Source organism: Rhynchophorus ferrugineus, unplaced genomic scaffold (genome assembly GCF_030347505.1).
Source record: "Rhynchophorus ferrugineus isolate W39M unplaced genomic scaffold, kcgeb_rfMv2 rfM3, whole genome shotgun sequence".
NCBI classification, from domain to species: domain Eukaryota; kingdom Metazoa; phylum Arthropoda; class Insecta; order Coleoptera; family Curculionidae; genus Rhynchophorus; species Rhynchophorus ferrugineus.
Window position 1 is genome coordinate 38,708,584 of NW_027472582.1, and position 17,804 is coordinate 38,726,387.

At 31.7% G+C, this 17,804-nt stretch overlaps 1 protein-coding gene across 3 annotated transcripts in view; it reads left to right on the forward strand.

Moving 5' to 3' along the window:
• Window positions 1-17,804, forward strand: part of LOC143194144 (uncharacterized) — a 626,523-nt gene that overhangs the window by 234,860 nt on the left and 373,859 nt on the right. For all 3 annotated transcript variants that reach the window (XM_076400724.1, XM_076400726.1, XM_076400725.1), the window contains one exon: window positions 9,125-9,157. The gene's annotated coding sequence lies outside the window, so the exon portion shown is untranslated. The remainder of the gene's footprint in view (window positions 1-9,124; window positions 9,158-17,804) is intronic.

Sequence of the window (17,804 nt, forward strand, 5' to 3'; positions counted from 1 at the left end):
AAAGACAGTTGAAGCAAAAACTTGGCTTGATGCCGAGTTTCCGGACACCGTCCCAGGAAAATCAACCATTAAGGATTGGTATGTTAAGCTTAGATGAGTGAAATGACCACCGAAGAAGGTGAACGCAGTGGACGCCCTAAAGAGGTTGTTACCGACGAAAACATTAAAAATATCCACAAAATGATTTTGAATGACCGTAAATTGAAATTGAATGAAATAGCAGATACTCTAAAAATATCAACTGAACGTGTAGATCATATAATTCTCAAATATTTGGGCTGAGAAAGCTCTGTGCAAAGTTTGTGCTGCGCGAGCTCACTTTTAACCAAAAGCAACGACGAGTTGATGATTCGTAGCAGTGTTTGAAGATCATCAAGCCTAATAAACCCGAGTTTTTGCGTCGATATGTGACAATGAATGAAAAATTACTCCATCACTTCTGTCCGAAGTACAATCGACAGTCATCTGAGTGGACTACACATGATGAACCCGCTCCAAATCGTGGGAAATCGCAATAGTCGTCTACGCAAAGTTATGACGTCTGTATTTTGGGATGCGCGTAGCATAATTTTCATTGACTACCTTAGAAAAGGAAGGACCATCAACAGCGACTATTACACAGCATTATTGGATCGTTTGAAGGACGAAGTCGCCGAAAAACGGCCGCATTTGAAGAAAAAGAAAGTGCTGCTTCACCAAGACAATGCACCGTATCACAAGTCAGTGAAAACGATGGCAAAAATCCATGAATTATGTTTCAAATTACTACTTCATCCACCGTATTCTCCAGATGACCCTCAGCGACTATTCCTGTTCTCATATCTCAAAAGAATGCTCGCTGGGAAGAAATTTTCATCGAATGAAAAGGTGATCGCCGAAACTGAGGCCTATTTTGAAGCAAAAGATAAATCGAACTACAAAAATCGTATCGAAAAGTTGGAGCAAAAAAAAATGTGTTTTATTACGGTAGGATGGGGACTTTTCAATTGACGAGTTCAACGGGTTTTACTGCTCAAGATTTATATATACTTATTATAATAGTTATAATAGGATTAAAACTATGTGAAAAAGTATTTCCGAGGATTTGTTTTACTTTATTATTAGGTCAAAAAATGGGAAATATTGAATTTTTGAGCGAAAAACAGAAATGAATATAAATTTAAAATTGAGTTTAATCAAACCACTGCAAAATCAATGAGCAACAAAACAATAAATAATTTTTTGTTTGTGCATCTACCAAAATGAATCGAATCGATATATGGTTAAAAATGTGTTTGTTTCCGGAATTTTAACGAAATTCCCTCCAAATTAAAAGATGTGATATTTAAAAATAAAGTACATAATGCATAAGTTCATTATTTTTTGTTTTTTTATATGTTTTGCTTATATGTTATCTATATTGAACATTCATTATTAACTTCCCGTATATTTTAGTTCTCTATATCTTTTTTGTACTATATTTTTTAATCTCTATTTTATTATTGTTTCATGACCTCTTATTCTCGCACTATTGTCGTTATTTATTTATGTCTAACCGTTCTAAAATAATAAAATAATTATTGTTCTTAATTGTATTTCAAATATAATCGATAGAGTTAAAACATTTTAAATAGGTAAAAGGCGCACAGGCTTCAAATATGCGCAACATTAAATTTAAAAGAACCAATAAATTTACTGATAGCTCTTGAATAATGTAGGCATTGGGCGAAAATACGCTAAGCGATTTCTGGTGTATATATTCCCATTTAATAGAGGAGAAAAACTGCCCGTCCAAAGGGGAAATAAAAGAGGCAAGAACCGAATAAATTTAAATTTGAGGTTAACAAGATCACGGCAACACCGTTGCCGAACGGAAAAAAACAAATGACTTTTGGTCGACGGGTCGACTAAAATGAATTCGCCCTATATTTGTGTTGTTTTCCGCGCGCGTGATATCTTAATGGAATTCGTTACAAATGGAAGGGCTTCGAATTCCAAGCACGAGAGGAAAATAACTCGATATCATCGTCGAATATAGTTTCTTCGAGATTCCACATTAAAGCCGATTGATGTACGTAATTTGATGGCTTATATCTTCAACCTTGATAAAAATAGTGTTATAAAAGTATTGCTCTGTTTATCATTTTTTGTTGCGTAAAATGTATCATTGAATAAATAATTTAACCCTCTGAGAGGTATCGTCTCATCAAAAAACAGTTTCTAAATTCTTTTGATTTACTGGATGAGTGTTCTGTCGGTATTCATAGAATCTCTTACCGCGCACTCTCCGCTATTGAAATACTCTTGATATATTATCTCATTAGTCTGCGTATTGCAACATCGTTTCTAGATTCCACGTTCTTGTTTCTTTTTATTTTCATTTTTTCACTGTTTTTCATACATATCGATCTCTGAATCTTTGTTTTGACGGTGCTGAGATTTTGCTGATAATTATACCTTAAATAATATGATAATTTATCTTAAATGTAAAATGACATTTTCATTGTACTCTGTATTAAATCCATTAAATTTGGTTAGTGCCAGCTTGGTCGGCGCAGTGGTGAAACCGACAGAACGATCCACCTGCTGTTGCGATAGTTGCGGGTTTGAATCCTGCTGGGCCATGGTCATTAATTTATGTTTGCGATTGTTTAATATTTGTGATTGTTGCATAGGCTAGAGTGCGAAATCCGTCAATGAAAATGAGTCACAGTCACGCCAGTATCCTGATTGAGTGAGAACGGATGTCTTCTCGGTTTATTTACTAAATTGGTCAATTGCCAGTCGGTAGGCTTAATGTCGAGGACTGTAGTTCGTAGCCCACGTTAAACAGTAGATCCAATCCAGATAAATCCTCATTGGAAAAGAGAAGACTTAGACGTCAAAAACAAAATCAGGTTAGTTAAGTTGTAAACATATATACGCTTTTGGACCTGAGCACCCAAATAGTTATAAGGTAAATTGAGGAGCTGAACTAAAATTAATTTTAAATATTTCGTATAAAGCTCCGATTGATATACGAAAACAATCTTTTATTTAAAGTCTCATTTTTTCTTCTTCTAACATGAAGAGTAAAAAAAGGGAAATGAATGTAACATTGACATTGACAGATAGATTTCTATACCAGTATTTTTCTTGTTAATGATCTAGTAATACTTTGATTAAAAATAATTTATTGCTTAATAAAACATTTTTCGATACCAGCTTATCTTAAATATTCGATTTCATCAGATACAATTTAGTTCTTTAAAATACGCTACTGGTAATGAAAACTAAAAATTGTGACATCTGTAGTGTATCCAATGAAACAGTCAATACATGTCATCAAAATATATGGCGTCAGCATGTGGCAATGTTGCTTAATTAATTTGAAATCTTGGTTTACAACCTTTACAGGTTTGTAGCCTCTTATTATATTATCACTAATATTTTGAAGAATATTGTAGCCATTAGATAGATAGAGAAAACTTGAAATATTATCAAGATTTTCATTGCCAAAAATGAATTAATGTATAAATTAATAGGATCTTTTTGACTAGGTAGAGAAATGATAACGTAAAATATAAAATATCTCTAAATATTTTTTTAATTGCTTTAGAAATATAATAAATTTAAATGCAATAGGATTTAATCACTCGCACTATATTTTTTCAGTGTTCAAAAAGTTTTACTTAGAAATTATTTAATTATTTAATTAAATAATATAAATATACAATTAAATCACAAAGACAGATTTCATTTAACATTCCGTACTTCATTTATTTATTTTTGGCACAGTAATAATAACGGAAATGTGAATCAATTCAAAAATATGAAAATGATTATGTATGTTAAGTTTATAACGTAATGTACATGAGTAGTGTTGGGAACCATGGAATCAAATCGATTATCGACTATTTACTAATACTACTTTTACTATCGACTGTTTCAGTCTTTATTTTCAGCCGGACTGGTTTTGTTATTATTTACTATCGAATATTTCAGTCGTGTATTTTTACTAGTTTTTCCACCAGGTTTTTCACCACACCAGGTTCCACTAGTTTCATTTGACTGATTTTTAACGTTCTGGCTCTGTCGTCCTAGCTGTGAGCTTGACAAAAATATACCCAATTTATGCATTACATAGATTTATATAACAGCATTTTGGAACGATATTTTTCGATATTAGATAAGATTATTAATGTAATAGGTTAATGTAAATTGAGAATGATAAATAGTAAAATACTTTTGACTGTTTTTATGGCAATAATAGGTAATATTTCGATTACGCTCTCGATTTTTGTTAAAATATATTTCCGTTCAATAATAATTACAGAATTTACTTTATTTAAAAAAGCTCTAGTAGTTATTTCGCGATCATTTTTAATTATGTCATGAATTTTTTTTCTGTGATTAGGTATATGTTTAATTACTATTTAGTATTTATGTTTATTCTATATCTGTAGTTTTTAGGTTTTGTTTAAGTTCTATTGTATTGTCTATAATTATAATAGTATATTATTTGAAAATAGCAATTAACATATTAAAATACGATAAAACATTTGTGGACTATTATTCCATTCCATAGAAAAAGTCCATTCTTTTTACAGATCCACAAAAGATTCAAATATAGAAGTATTTCTACTTTGTTCAAAATGAAATTATTAATTACATGTTAATAGTATTCAGTAATTTTTTTTCTTTTCTTTCTTAAAGTTAGTACGTGAAGGCATATTGATATGTGAAGGAAAATATAAGCGCATAAAAAATTGACTGCTCCAAGCAATTATCTCCATTCTTTCCTCCCTCACAATTTATACAGGAAAGGGTTAGGACACCTTGGTCTGACATCACAAATTGAAATAAACAGTCGAACCGTGCATCTGACTGAAAATAGAATTTTGCTAGTTTTTTGACTATCGACTGTTTTGACTGTTTTGCGACTATCAACTGTTTCGAATTTTTTCAGTCGATTGTTGCCAACGCTATACATGATCTACTAAGAAATAATCATTGATGTTGGAGTAGATTCTGGGCTTTTATCTGCGTTTGCTTCTGAAAAGAATCTTTAATATTTTAACGACGTTGAGTCAAAGTTTCCGGCGACGGCTTATACTTAGTAGCCACTTATCAGTGCGCTTGACTGATCGTGCTTGATTTTTAGTGTACGAACGTTCTGCTTGGTTCATTGAACTTTGTAGCCCTTGTTTCCAGAATGTTGTTAGGCGCTGTGTATCATCTCTAATGTTGAGATTCTTGGGATATTTTTCTATCTCAATCCTGTCTGAAGTCATTCTTTTATGTTGTGCGAGAGACGATGTTTTTTTAATTTTTATTGACAGCATTGCAATTTTCCTTTTTGCGTAAGCCTATTATTCTATTTGTTTGTTCTTTGTAGACATTTTCACAGTCTTAGTAGGAAATTCTCTAAACTCGTTTAAGGACTCGGCTTATTTTATCTGAGGTGGTTCTCTCTATTATCTCTAATTGTTTTAATTTATATTGTCAAACCATTAACCTTACGATACTATGATTAAGGTGCTTATTACTGCCTGAACTTGTACCGGGTAATGGGGCGACTGGGTATTGAAGTAACGATCTGTATGGGTTGGTTTTCGGTATACTGAGTATCCAAGAATTTCTTTTTGGTCTGGCAATACGGCCAAGAATGAGAATTTGCTTGTTCTCTATGCGTCAACATAATGAAAATATCAATCGAGCATGCTTCCATTTGTTGGTATCGTGTATCTTTAAACATAAAATATATACTATTGAGACAATGTTTTTTAGATTAGTATCTTCTTCGATATGTTGTATTTCTTTTGTACATGAACAGCTCCTTAAATTATACTCGAAGATCAACTTATTTAATACGATAGTAGTATTTCGTAATGTATTTTGGTATTAGCCCTCCAATACCAATATAAATGGAACTAACATTATTTTCCGTTACATTTTTACTTATTCAATAAGTAGAATACAATTTGTATTGTTATGGAATGTAAAAGAGAAATAGCGTATATTCATTAAAGTCTAGAATGTCGTATTTAAGAACATATCTGTCAAAATAAATAAATGCGGACAGCTCCATGAATAAAAACAACTTTTACGCAAACAATTCAACATCATTTACATAGGAATATGTCCCTCGGTCGTCGTGTGTTATAACCTGAAAACTCTTTTTTATAACTCTAACAAACATTTTATGAATGTTTGAATATATATACCTAGTAGTTTTCAGTTATTACCCTATATGACTTTATAGGACGTGTTTATATAATACGTTTAGTGTTCGTAATATTTTTATTAAAGGGCGTTTCAGATTTATTTTTAAATATGAAAATCTGAAATTTCTTTCTTATATTATAAATTAAAAAGTTAAAATTCTTTAATTTTGTAAATTAAACGGATATTTCCGTAAAGAAGTATTAAACAATTATTTGTAAATGACTATTTCAGTACAATTTCCTCGACTACTTAGAGCGGCTTTTTCACCAATCCCACCACTGTACTAGTTTTTTTTAATGGGCTATACAATACCCATCCACTACAGCTATAACTTCTTCAACAAAATGTTTTTTCTCCCGTTAGGAACAGAAGTTTAAAGCAGTTAAATTTCGTGAAAAGCAGGATTTCAAAACTGACATTATTTACTAATCTGTTCACAACTTCTCAGCTAATTTGTAGATATGAACTCGATTGACAAACTTTTCGAATATCCTACTAGTAACTATAATTTTTACATTACGAAGCAAGAACAACAATTTACCTATTTAAGTTAAAAATATTGTGAGCAACTTGATTCTAGTTTAGAGTTTCAAACATTTCGAAGATTGTTTACGTATGCACGATGAACCCACATATTATCGCTGAAGTAAAATAAAATAAAAAGTTGAGATATAGTTTAAGAATTCATAAAACTTAATGAGCAAAAATATTTTTAAAGATAGATTAGGTAAGGTATTTGATGGCGTAGCGTACTAGCATGCAGTTATTAGTTAATAAGGCTCTAAGTTGCAATGTATTCATTGTAATTATCCAAATATTGAAAGGCAATTTTATAAAAATTTAAGAAGTTCAAACATCCATCATCAAATTTTTATAATCTGAAACTTATTTTGTCTTTAAATTATCATACATTTTTTCAGTAGGTTTGCAAATCAAAACAAATCGAAGTTGTAGTAATATTCTTGATTTGTTGTAGTAAATATGGGATACTTGATTTCAATAAATCATTCAGGCAAATCCCAATATACCAATGCGCTATTATTGGGTGCTATTTAGAGTTAATAATTTTTTAGTCCAACGGTATCACATTTCATGGCTAGTATGCCTGGAATAGTAACTTGTTTCAATTCTATAAATGTTATAATAGTACTATTCCTAAATTATTATTTCACATATAGTCACACTATTGATATATCTTTTCTAGGCCTATTTAGATTATTTTCTCTGATACACTCCAGTTTAATTTTTTTGTTTATCTGTTCTTTTATTTGGTAGCACAAAAAGGATTTTTTAATTGTGAAATATAGGATATTAAAATCTGAATTAAAGCAAAGGGCTTTAAAACATCTAATGTTATAATGCGAAATTGATGATAAGGTAACGTTAATCAGTGGCGTAAATCTTTTTTAACCCTTCTGATTGGTGTTTGCCTTATATGGCAATTTTTTAAATTTTCTGCTTTTATTTCTATTAAAAGCTTGATCAACAAACTTGTTGTTTAAAAATAAACCCTTTTTATTATATGTCTATCATATTTTGTCATTATAAATCAAGATTTGATTGCATGTTGCATATTCAGCCTTCATTACTTTTCCTGATTAATTTTAACAATTCTGCTGCTAAACTCATTAAAAAATTGAGGACATTCAGTTTTCTATTTAATTTAATGTGTTTGATAATAGAGTTTAAGATATTAATAACAATTTAGACAACCAAACAATTAAGATAACATTATCAAACAATCGATTGTAAATATATGTTGCCGAACACAATAACAATTGCGTTGCGTTGTTAAATAATTGCGGGCCCGATAAGGGACTTTTGAAATTAATAAAAGTTAGAAATAGAGAAAGACAACAACATACATTTCATGAACTAAATATAGCCAATTAGTAGAGGATCGTTATTTCTTTTATGGCTGGCTATGAAGAGGGACTGAAGTGAAAAGTGGAAGTGGCGTACTAAATCGTATGTCTGGCTAATACTGAATCCATCATCGGGCCCAACTAAAGATTAAACATACGACATAAATATTCTACAGTTCTACAGTTCTTGATTCTTGACTTTACTTCTTAATGCTTTTTCTTTCTTCTTAATTCTGATTAAATCTTAATTTTTTTGACTGTTTCTTAATACATGTCTCATGATTAATTCTATAATTCTTTTGCTTCTTGTTAATTACTTAATTCTGTTTTTCTTTAATTTTATTATTTGTGCACCTTCGGGTTCTTGGTGGCGACTGAGAAAATTTGTTCAAGAAACCCTTTTCTGTATCCTGATTCGTTCAGAATTTCGGGGAGTGATATTCGTTCAACTAGGAACTTCTCATGCTGATAGAACATATGTTACGGACTCATATGAAATGCTCCAAAATTCCACGATCTCAGGCCTTCTTGAAGTCTAGAGCCACCACCATAAGGAGTCATTTACCTGAAAAACTCGATAATGAGCCGATGAGACATCCTTTTTACCAGTCACGTGTTTTCTGTTTGCTCGAAGCCTTCCTTATCTTAACGTGGCTTTACCAGACATTCGAACAATGCGATATTTTATACTGTTTCAAGTTATAATTGTTTTCTCATGTTACAAATATTACCAGAAACAGTTAAAATCACTAACCAATACAATAGAAAAAAACAGCATAATTTTCGTAAACTAAAATTTGGAAAATTTCTTTAATGTAAATAAATGTAATTTACGTCGCAACTACAAGGAAAAGAGAACAAAGAAGCAAGGCCTGAACATGGTAGATTCGACCGAAACAAAATATTAAAGGATTTTAATCCATGGCTAATAATCCATTGAGTAAAGTAACTATTTAATTTTTAAAAATTTTTACATAACTGTATATCACAAATTTATAATTAGAAAGTAGTTGTTTTAGTTAACCTAGCTGCAGCTTAACAGGTAATCTTATTTATTTTTAATTATTTTTCAGGTATACTGTGCAACTTCCAAATATTTTGAATAGGTAAGTAAATGAACTATTAAATAAGCTGTTCCATATTAATATATTCTGAACGATATGGAATTTTGAGATATTTTAATGCGATAGTTTATAATTTGTTGACAGTTGCAACATCCAATTTTCGTACCCAAAAAAATTAGGCCCATCAAATCCGGCTTTAGACGGTTTAATTTAAACCTGGAAAATACGCTGACGAAGTTCAAATTTGTTATGAAAACGCACTACCGAATAACGATCACCCTGGTTAATATTCAACGGATATAGTTCTAATTTAGAGGGGCTCTTACACTTTCACTCTTTTGATAAGGTCACGTAGTCAGTTTAACGTTAAAGTGGTTAATTTTTCATCTGCATAACAGTAAAATCTCAAAACAAATGTTTGGTAATTTTAGCGACAAGTTAATAATCAAACCCCACAATGTATTTATAACTTATAACACCTTATATTGTTTATTTTGGACACGATTGGTTTCTTCAGAGAGTTCTATTATTTGTCCAATTTTAAAGTAACATAGCAGATAAACTTATTTGTTGAAGTATTTGGGTGTTCGTGGCCTTGTTTAATAAAAATAAGATAAGTAAATAATTAGAATATGGCGGAGCAATATCACCTTAATCTTGAATAGGTGTTTGATGACTTTCAACATTTGCATTTGCTTAAATTAAGTAAGCAAGCAGATATTGTTGAAAATGCAAATAATTGTTCAAAGTACTATAATATATATATATATATATATATATATATATATATATATATATATATATATATATATATTTAAATTAAGTCCACCTCCCTATTTTGATGTGGTAGTTTATGTTTAACTTAATCGTAATTCATGTCAGGCTCACAGATTTGAAACTTGTCTCATGTGTATGAGTGTTTGTTAATAACTTTCAAAGTAAATGCCAATATGTGTGTATATTATTCTGCTATGGTGGTCTAGGAATTGTCTGTCTCTATCTAGAGTGGAAATTCACTTTAAATACAGCGAGTAGCAATCTTTAGCAATAAATGAAATATTAAAAATAACTGTTGAATATTAGGAAAAGACAACAACGTTGTAATCAAATAGAATTAATTTTTTCTATTCTTTGCGTAAATTAATCCACAAAGACGAGTTTATTTAGTTAAGCAATTAACGAGGCATATAATAGGAAAGGAAGACCCATAAAGAAAACATATGTAAAAGAAAGAGTTGAATTACAATTACAAATGGGTACGTATAGTGAAGTAGCATTATGAAATAAGTTTCTATTATTTAATCGGTTGCCTGATTTTGGTAAGAATCTAAGTGTCGCTATATTTCAGATTCCACCCTCGAACCTAACTGCTGATTGAACAAAGTTGCTGATGAGATATCCAATGTTCAGTTTAATGTGAGATTGATTAACGATGTTTTCTTCGAACTATATTTCTGGTTTCTGCGAGTTGGTCACTGACTAAAATCGCCCGTTTTCTTGATATATTCTTTGTGTGATTGATGTGATTCGATGTTATCCGATCGATACATCCGTTTTATCTCTAAAGGCTCTCCCTTGGGTTTTTGGTAGTAGCTTAGAAGGTTGATTCGAAAAACCTCTTTCTGCGTTCCAATTCGTTCAGATTTTCGGAGAGGGAAAGATTCTTCTAACTATGATTTTCTAACTAGAACGGGATGAGTGTTGCAAATTTTTTGAATGCTTGGATATTTTAGGACATTCAAGGGCAGCATGACGTCATAATAAGGAGCCTACTCGCAGGTCTTACTTGTGTAACAGTTAAGCTTCGTCTGTTAAGTTCGGTGCTTGATGCATGTTCCCCCATTATGGCGATAACGAGCAAATAACGTACATGTTTTTCGTTAGCCGTGTGTTTTCTATTTTGTCTGGCGCCTTTCCTACTGTAGCTTGGCTTCACAAGCACCTTGATGCAATGCGTTATTTGTACATAGTCTCAAGTCATAAGTCTATTGTTATATCACAAAAATATTTAAAAGGTTTAATAAATTAGATAATTGGAGTATTATGGTATCGCAACTATAACTCTAAATCACAGACTGTTTATATATTAGGAGTACAAATTGGGCCGTTGTAATTTTTGAAGATATTAAGCTTTACTATACACAAATTATTTAATACTTGTTCTGAGTATTAAATACATCCTTATGTATGGTATTACATGGATTCTGTGTCGATAAAATTCGTACTTTTTATAGGCAACTCGAGAATTGACTTAATTTTTAAAGGAGCGAATCTTTTTTAACCAGGCAGCCGGTGGAATAGAATTTACCAGATTTCAAGATAAATTTAAACTTGTCTTTCTTTGTTATGACCTGATTCAAAAGTGTAAGTAAAGTTCGACAGCGAGCCTGTAATCATTTACATCGATATTAGCAACTTATGAGATCGGTGCGATAAGTACTCACCGCCCGATTGTAAGAGAAATTTAGTATCGTGTAGTACATTCTCGTAGACGGTCTCCGTTCGGCTAAATCGGACTCGTAGTTTTTTTTTTTGACTAAAAATGTCTGACATACTTCAAATTCCTGTAGCGTTTAATGTATTTTAATATCTTCATAACAAGTCCCAGTATATCCCCAGAATATCTGTTAGATTATTAATGGTTGCCGAATTTCAATTGATTTTCGGGGAAAAGACAGATAATTAATCCTTAGACTTAAGTTAGTCTGATTCGTTTAACATCTAATTGTATTCTGTATCATCATCATTATCAGGTATTAACGGCGTTTGGGGAGACATTTTAACCAATACTTTGCGGTTAATGCAGCAGGACTTTGAATGTTCTTCACTAATTTCTCATCACAACTGGCAATTGAGCGCACTTGTTCTGGCCTTTTGTTGCGTTCATGTTATTTCCAGAGCTATTCGCTACATTTTCCACCCACCTTTCGTGAACGATTTAGCAACAAAAGTCTTCGAGGTGTTCGTTATCCTCTTATTTAACATACATGTCCAAACCATCGTAATGTGCGCTTCTGGCTTTTTTTCCTTAAGAGTGAACTTAAGAGTAGTTGCATCTTAAAATAATTGTTATATTTTAATACGATATCGAAGAGAAATATTTTGAGAATTCCTTAACTACAGCTTTTAACAGACCTCTGTGTAGTTAATCTGGGAGCCGTGCTGAAACAGGATAGGCGTTCGGAAGACATCGACTTCAGCCTTTATTGCAATATATCCTCCGTATCTATAAGATAGGTAAGTGTAAAACTTACCAACTTATAGAAGCATTTAACTTGTCCATTTCGATTTATTACTTCAGTGGTAGATGCCAGTTTATTCTCCTTTGTAACTGATATCAAGTATGGTATTTGAACTCCCGCCCTTGGTCTAACTGTATCCCATTAACATATAGTAGCAAGCGTTGTCAGTTGGATACTTTGGTCTTTTCTTAATTAATTCCCAAGCCATATGGCACTACAATGGGACCAGTATAATAAAGAATGCTAGAAGCATGACGACTTGTATCAATAAATCTGTAAATTTAACGAACTATTTCGCATTCGTACAGAGATAACTGAACCATTGTAAGATGTCCGAAGAAGTGTAAATAGCTTTTTGTGGAAACAAATTGAGAACCAATGTATACAATTTAAAGCACAGTCAAAATAATAAAAATGATCACATCTAATGCATTCTTTTCTAAATTTATGGAGTGTGAAAACCGTGTGAAACACATCCGCGATTAGATCTAAATTTCTCTTGTTCTCGGATTGTCTAAAAAATTGCTGCTGTGCGCTTTCCGGTACTCACTCCAATCTACAAATATTTATCCATAAGAGATGAAGCCGTTAAAAAACGATTAGAATAAGCGTAAGTTGGTAAACTCTATGATAGGTCAGGATTGAAGAGCTGCATAAAGAACTCCCTTCTTCTTTCGAGATGCTCATCATGTGACTTTAGACTATTCCATCATCGTTTTGAATGTTGTCGTTAGTAAATTTACCCTATGACTCAGTCTGTTAAGAGCTTAGTACAACGTCTGATAACAACAAGACATGTACAACTCCTCTAAGTTTTTGCTTAACACCTTAAATTCGTCGGATATCCAAGGCTGTGTTTTATGTTGAGCCAGTGGACTTTGGAGGCACACTCAACAATTGTTTTAGATGTTTTCTTTTCTATTACATTAATATCTGTACCGCTTAAGTATTTTAGTGCCTGGAATTTATTTTTGGTGTCAATTTGGAACTTCCTCTGATGCTTTGGATTTCGCCTGTAGTAACCATTTAGCCATTTAGCCATTGCGATTTATAATTTGCAGCTTTTAACATTTTGATCATAGAGTTGGAATTACATTATTCATAGAGGTGATCATCAGCATTATCGTTGAGCGTCCAGCGAAATCGGTAGTTAATCAAAATATAGTCCGACACCATTAACTCAAACAATATCTCTAGGACTTCGATATATCAGCTGTTCAGAATTGTTCAGAATATGTACAGAATTTACCACAGAATTATTTACTGAGGGAAATGGCAATAGACGCAAACCATTGTCAGTTATTTACACAAAGAAAAATTTCCCTAAAACTTTCTTCATGATTCTACAACACAGCCTCATTTTTAACTATATTGCAAATGTAAAATTTAGGGCTCGGAGAATATATTATAATACTTGCGTCAAAAAATGTCAGGAAGAAAATTTCTATCAACTAATCATTCTTGAAAATGATGGAACATAAAAGTTTTATTGACGCTGACTTCAGATGGGGAACGATGGGGATTATGATATTTAAAACATCCTTTGAAGCTGTCAACTATAGGTGGTATCAGCAATCGGCCGTTAGTGTAAAATATTTATTATTTAATTATTTTACCGATGGAAAACAGGTGTCAGTCGAGAGAAAGAGCTCGAACGTAGAGTAATATTTTAGGTGCGGTTTAATGGAAATTGGGACCGAGAGGTATTATAAATTCGTAAGACTGGGAATACGAATTTGTATTTTAGATACAACGTTGTAATACAGTTTTGTTAAATGGGATATTTTAGTATCTTGTGGTGTATTATAAGAGGTCATTAAACTTTTATGGAATATAAAATGACCATTTTAAATTGATATTGTTCTCTCGTTTCGAATATATTTTGTTTATTTTTTTACATATTACAAAACATATTATGTACACCTATTTACACACTTTTCTATATTTTATCAGATCTTTTCAAAGCCTGATTAAAATGTATTTCCCTTAATATATAGGCGATAATCCTTGTGGAGCAGGTCTAATAAGTATAGTTCAAAGGTGACCAATTTTCAGCATTATAAATTATGAATAATTTCTTGAACTCTATCTCACTCACTGTTGTTATTGTTTTTGATTGCTAGTGATATGAACGAGAAAGTGAGAGGTAAAACTGAAGCCCCTGTTGAGAACAAACATTTCTATAAAGGAGACTAGAAAAATTTAGCGGGGTGGTTTAAAGGAAAGTTTTTAATCAATAAAATCAACGTTTATAAGAAGCTCATCTCTAATAGATCAACCGGCGACCATACATACCATTTTATTTAGAAAAATGGATTTTAACTTTGGGTGTCTATGATTTGGAATTACCAGCTCTTCGTTTCCGATGGTTTGATATCACCTCTGGCATATTGGGCGTATTCAACATCTAGAATGACATTTTTGCATATTTTGTTGGCCGTTTTTGATACACGTTTCATTCGGCATGTCTTAAGGTAGCTGATGTTAAAGAATTTTTTCTCAATTAAGTTAAGATTAACGGAAGTGCTGATAGTTGGTATTATCGGTTAATTAATCTGGTTTTGTCTAAAAATCGGAAAAAACCTACCAGTTAATATTGAAAATGCTGTTTATCAGCATATTTTATCGTTTTTTTTTTCTTAATTTAAGCTTTCTTAATAATGATAATTTATTATTGGATGCAATATTGGACAATATATCTACACATCTTTATTACGAAGATTAATGATATCATTTAATGTATTGTGTATATTTTAGTTGCTCTTGATTTATGAAAACGCGACCTGTTCCTCATTTTAGCAGAGATAAAGGCGATTTTAAAAAGCATGTTTTAGTACTTATGGCATACAGGTGAATTGTTATTTGACCCGGAATAACAAGCAGTGCGCCTATGTATTTACTTACGTTTCCAGGTTGGAATGAAACGTGCTGCCGTTATAGATCTCGAGCGTTTTCCTTTTCCACTATTTTATGTTGACAGAACTGTTTAAAGTGAACCGTATTCTGAAATTAAGTATCTGCAGAAGACACTAGAGCTGTCTTCTGGATTATTGCATTATAGCGAATGTTCCTTAAAGGAAGTGTCTTGAACGAAACATGCAATTTTAATCTTATTTGCACCATTAGAATTTAAGGCAGGTATTAACTTGTAGTATATAGCTAAATGGCGCTAACTTCGTTCTTATTTTATATGAAATTATTATGGAGGTAGTAATTCAATTACATCAGGTAAACGAACACGTAAGTATATTTTTAAATATAATTTTTCTTGTATCCTATTTCTATTATATTTATATTTGTGGACCTTTATTTTACATTAATATAAATAAATGGGCATAATAATGCTAACTTAGATAAAACTTTGTCAGGAATCGTTTTAAGAGCATGATTAGTTAGATATTAAAGGAAAAAAGTAAAGGATGGTCGAAAGCCCTCATAGCAAAAGTAATAAATTGAACATGGAATACTATTGTAAATGTAATAATATGATCAAGTTATTAGCAAACATATTCTATTGCATGTTTTTTATAATGATTTTATGAATATAAATTGTTTACAACGTTGTAAAGCCTATCTTTTACTAATTAAGTTTCATATTGACTTGAGCTTAATATGGGCTCTCAACTACGGTCCATTTATGAAGCCCATCTAAGTGAAGAACTGCGGAAATCATGGTTAGTTCTTGCTGTAATTCACACTCATGTCTAAATACATTTATAAATAAAATCACAAATATAAAGCACATCTATGCTGTGCGGGATTCGAACCCCTTACTTTCGCAATATTAGCAAAACTGTTTTGTCGCCTTTACAACTACTACTACCAAGCCGACATAATCGGCATATTAGACCCACCGATTCCACAAGTTGCTCAAATTGATGTTACAACTACTATTTGTTCCGGAATTACGATATTATTCAGCGATATTGCGCTTCTTAGAGAAAAATCTAAATTCTGAATCTATTATTGGACAGCCTTAAAAGATGACGATATTTTTATTGCCAATACGTACAATAGAAAGTTACAACGAAAACTGATTAGTTCAATCATCAAGCATTCAATTCATTCATTTCAAATTAAATCATAATTACAAATACTATAATATATACAATAGTATATAACGGGTAAATTAGAAAGTCCCCGGCCTGACCCATAGATGGCACCACTAGAATTAAATCCATATGTTTTTAGTTATATAATAGTAAGATGCGTGTATTAATTTAACTGCTGTCAGATCATTACTTTGTGAATTATAGCATTTGGGTAAAGCAAATGTTGAATAACAAAAATAATTTTGCGAAAAAATATATTTTACTACGGTAGGCCAGGGACTTTTCAATGGACCTAATATGTATATATATATATATATATATATATATATATTCACGAAGTCAATGAAAATTATTCCATGCGCATCCCAAAATTCCGACGCCATAACCTCGCCAGACGACTGTTGCGTTTTCCCACGCTTTGGAGCGGGTTCACCTTGTGCAGTCCACTCAGATGACTGTCCATTGTACTTCGGAGTGAATTGATAGAGCCATGTTTTATTTATTGTAACATATCGATGAAAAAACTCGGGTCTATTACCCGTGATCATCTTCAGACACTGCCTCGAATCATCAACTCGTCATTGTTTTTGATCAAAAGTGAGCTCGGGCGACACCCACTTTGCACAGGGATTTCTCATACCCAAAGATTCGTGAATGATATGATGTACACGTTCAGTTAATATCTTTAGAGTGTCTGCTATTTCATTCAATTTCAATTTACGGTCATTCAATATCATTTTGTGGATTTTTTAAATGTTTTCATCGGATAGTTTCGGAATATATAAATTCCTTTGATGAAATATTTTAGACTTTTATTCCACGTCGAATAGCGTTTGATATTTTGATATTGGAAATGTTAATGTCTCAGATCCCGTACGTGATATCGAACCACTCGTGATCTAAATGGACCGAATCGAACCCTTAACTTTCCTTTAAGCCATCAAGGATAGATAGATAACTAAGCTGAACCCGAATATAAATTAAAACAGAACTAATTAGGGAATTTGGAAATTTGGAAGTGGAAAAAAAAAGATGTAAATAATGTCAAGAAATATAATAATATCAAAATTTGGTACGTGTACGTACGTACGTGATAAGTGTGTGCCCTTTTCCTTAAAAAAATAATAATTTTATTAATTTAAACGTAAATTAATTTATAATATTCATGTATATACCAAACTTTTTATTACCAAATTCTTCAGTCCCGCTGGCAAATTATCATGTAAAATCTATTTGTCTATCCAGGCATACTTAATCACTCTATTTAAGGACCTGAATTTATAATATACGAAACCCCTGCAAAACCTTTTTTGTTCAAATAAAGATCACCGTTTCACAGATTCGTATTGACTTATTAAACATTATATATACGTATAAACTCAATACAATTTTTTT